The following is a 4,258-nucleotide window of genomic DNA, read 5'->3' on the forward strand; positions in this document are numbered from 1 at the left end:
CAAGAGTCTAGTGAAGGCCATCATGATTTGTCTTTAAACAAAATTTTCAAAAGTAGAAATTAGCATGCCACCCTTATAATGATAACACTTTTTACCTTTTCTTCCCAAATTCCTAATCTTCTAATAAGAATCCTACCTTAATCAATTCTCATCAACTCATCATGGATTTTAACAAGGCTAAAGATGGGATTGGCATTGTTTGTGTGCTGCTGCTGGAAGTTTTGAAGACACAATGCAAGCAAGAGAAAAGAAGCAGCTAAGACTAGGGATAGATTTGATAATATAATAGTAATGCTAATCTTTTTATTATTCATTGTGTGTACTTTGTTTGGAACAAAAAATTCTAAGTAGACAAAAATCTTTTTGTAACTCACTTTTTTTCTTTGGGAATTGTTAATAGGACAATGCTTACAGGAACAAAATGGATGAAAGAAATAATGGAGTATATATCACCTCATCTAGCTTAGAAATTAAATTTTCTGCACACAAAGACTTTGCAGATACTATATGCTATAAAAATATCCATGTGGAATCGCACAATATAATCTCCCAATTAAATTTTAATAAAAGGCTCACTTGCAAGCCATGACAGGAATGGACATGAATGAAAATGCTTATAATTCCGAAAACAATGAAACCAATGGTGGTGCAAACTAGATACCCTTGGGCCCTGAAATGCTTATAATTCCGGAAACAATAAAACCAATGGAAAAAATGCTTATAACTAATTCTAATTAAAAAATAATATTTTACCTAATATCAACTAAATAAAACATAATAAACAAACAATCCTATACCTTGTCCTTTTGGTACTTGTAGAAGATATCCCAATACCTCTTGTCTTTTTGTCATACTTCTCTGCCACGTGTATCAGCAATTCAACTAGTTAGTGCTTTAATTTCTTTGAATTTGCAGCCAATACTACTTGATTAACTAACTTTCATATATAAATTAAACTTCTAATAAATTTCTTTGAATCACTGCATGCACAAAATAACACAAATAAAGCAAGATTAATTACATATTAAAAATAATTACAAGGATGCTATTTATTATTATTAGTTACCTTGAGCTCTTGTAAGGATGAGTGACAAAACCCTCTTTAAGTGGCAGTGGCACTACATTTTTGTTAAATATATTTATGACAAGAGTTCTTATATAAACTGAGACATGTTCTTTAACCCACTAATTAACTCTAATAATTTAGACCACTTTTAAATATGCACAGGAAAAAAAGTGAAAAAATTAGATGAAGAAAAAACATGAAAGTAAAACCTGCTTTTCATAAAACCCCTAAAAGAAATACTGATCTAAACCCTTGTATATGAAGGAGAAGAACTAGTAGATATAACCACCTTGTAAGAATAATTTTCCTGACTCTTCAGCTATTCAACAAAGCAATAATTTAAAATGTCAAAACAAATAATTACATAAATAAGCAAGATTTCAGCTATATACTTATTCATATTTTAAAAGCGGCACAATTGCATTCACAACTGCACTTTCTTAATCATTACCAAGTTCAAGTTAACTTAAATATCAAACAGCATAGATTACAAGCAAATAATTTTTTATGCCAATATATTGAATAATGAAAGCAAATTTGTTAACAATTAAACGAGGAGACAAGCTTCCAAATGCAAGCTATGGTGAGAACTTAGTGGAGTAATCAAGTCCTAACATTCCATTTCTGGTCTCTTTATATACCTTTAGCAAATCCTACAAATGTGAAATCTCACAATTGAGATAGATAACCCAATGTAACAAGACACAGATTTTTCAAATCGACTATAGTCTTCATGAGGCTTATGGCATTGTTTGGATTCCAATCTCCTTTACACTTTAATTGGTCTTCCTTGAAATTTTTCTTGCCAATAAGTGCGTTTAAGCCAAATATAAATTTGACACTGCATAAGTGCTTATAGGTGTTTTCATGGATGGGAAGATATTCCAGAAGCACAATGTCTCATCATCCCCTGCACCAGTGACTACTGTTTGACCATCGGGAGACATTGCAAGGTAAAGCACTCTCATGTTGTGGACAGTTAGAGTTGCAACCTAATAATCAAATTCAATATTTTTATTACTTGAAATTCTCCACTGCCATAATAAATCGAGTAAAATATTACCCTTGCTAGCGATGGATATTTCCACACCATGATCTGATTCCATGAGTGCTTACTATCTCATTCACATTTTTTACTCAAGCAAGGTTGCAAACCTAATCAAATATTGTTATTGTTATTATTATAGAACCATTGTACATTATTCATTCATGTCCCAATAGACAGCTTAGGAAAGAAACCTGGCTTCTAGTGTCAATAAAGTTCAACTGATGGCCATTTGTAGTGTTCCAGAAATGGATACACCTATCGGCGGTGGAACCGCCAGACGCAAGGAGACCGCTCTGGTGAGGCAACCATGCTATAGCCTTCACGGCAGCTGTGTGCTCCATGAGTCTCAATGCCGGTTGCTGAGAGTGCTGATTCCATACTAATAGCTGCTTATATAATAATAAATCATTACATTCAATCATGTTTTGTTTTTTTAATCTACACTAGTGTTAATAGAAGCATACCTAATTATCATTACCTCCAGAAGCAAGTTTCTTGTCATCACAGGACCATTTCAAGCCACATAATTGAAAATTGGTGACATGCATAAGTCTCGAACCAATTATGAGGTATTACTGCTTTTTTCAAGGCTTCAAATTAAGAAGTGGAGAAAATGGCTTGATTCCGTGGGATTGAAGTGTGGACCATGGAGCACTGAAGAAGTCGAAGAAGAAAAAGAAGTAGAAAACAAGTCTCTGAATAGTTTTGTTATTTCAACAATTCAACCAAATTAATTATGTAAAATCTGAAAGAAATTTTTGTCATGCCTGAGAGATCTATGCAAGCCTTCAAGGACGACGGCGCCTTCAAAGGAGAGATTCTTGAGGACCGAGGCGAGAAGCGAGAGGCTTGAGAGGAAGAGGTGAACGGCGGAGAGTTGTCGACTCGCCTGAGATGGACAGAGCACGGCACCACAGCGGAGCAAAGCAGAAGTTTCAGAACGGTGGAGTGGAGAAGAGATTTCAAAATGGCGGAGAAGAGCAGAAGTCTCAGAACGGCGAGGGTAGAAGAACACATCAGATCAGACTATAGCAGAACGCGATGCGAGCAGAGTAGAACACGGTGCGAGCTTAAGCAGTGATGAACACGACGACGACGAGCAGAGAGGAATGCACAATGCGGTCAATTTCGTTAAAGGGAAAAATTGAGTTAGGGTTAGGATTTTGATTTTGAAATGGTATGGTTCGAGACTTGAGTTTTGTTTCTAAGTAATGGTAGCCAGGAATGTGATGAATCAATTATTGCTTGATGTGTTTTGTGCTTCTTTTCTTAATTTTGGTTGAGTTTAGGAGGAAAAAATAAATAAAATAAAAATTTAGTGAAATAACTTTAGACAACACTTACAATGGGAAGTTCATTAAACATTTAAAGGCAACTCTTAAAAATTATAATAGATAAATACTATAAGGTAGCGTTTGGTGGAGAGACAGATACTGAAAGACTGAGACTGAGAGACAGAGACTAAGAGACAAAGACTGAAATAAGTTTTAGTATTCTGTTTGGTGCCAAGTGAGAGATAAAAATTGAAATAAGAATAAAATTCTAATTTAATTTACACAAATGATAAAATTGGAATTAATTAATTAAAATGAGAGTATTTTAGGTATAAAATGTTATTAAAGTTTCAGTCTTTATTTCTAAAAATATCAGTCCCCTGTGTCCCTACATTTTGGAGGCACTGAAATACTGAAATTTTGGGGACAGAGACAGAAATTTTAGTACCAGTCTCTGAGCCAACAAACATGATACTGTGTCTCAGTCTCTTAGTCTCTATCTCAATACTGCAAAACAAACGCTATCTAAGTGTTGCCTATTTAATTTATAAAGCAACGCTTTTTCACATGTATCTTAAATTGATCAAAGAGAACGTTTGTAGTATGTTGGTTAATAAAGAGTTACAATAATTTTATTTCTTTGCAACAAATCTTAAATGTTGCTTTTTACTATTTTAGACAACACTTTTTAAAAGTTATTTATATTATATGTTGCAATAGTTCAAAAATGTTGTGGTGATAGGAATACTTATCATCAGTAGAAAAATAAGTTTTTCTATAAATACATTAAAAATATTGAAAAGTACATCTATATTAAATTAAATTTTGATGCATTCAATTATTTGATCAGATTCATATATTTATATGACT

At 33.3% G+C, this 4,258-nt stretch overlaps 1 pseudogene; it reads right to left on the bottom strand.

Annotated features, from left to right (window-relative positions):
- Window positions 1–461: 461 nt before the first annotated feature.
- LOC107487828 (protein FIZZY-RELATED 3-like) lies at window positions 462–3,337 on the bottom strand (annotated as a pseudogene).
- Between the last annotated feature and the right edge of the window lie 921 nt (window positions 3,338–4,258).

Source organism: Arachis duranensis, chromosome 5, assembly GCF_000817695.3.
Source record: "Arachis duranensis cultivar V14167 chromosome 5, aradu.V14167.gnm2.J7QH, whole genome shotgun sequence".
Lineage (NCBI taxonomy): Eukaryota > Viridiplantae > Streptophyta > Magnoliopsida > Fabales > Fabaceae > Arachis > Arachis duranensis.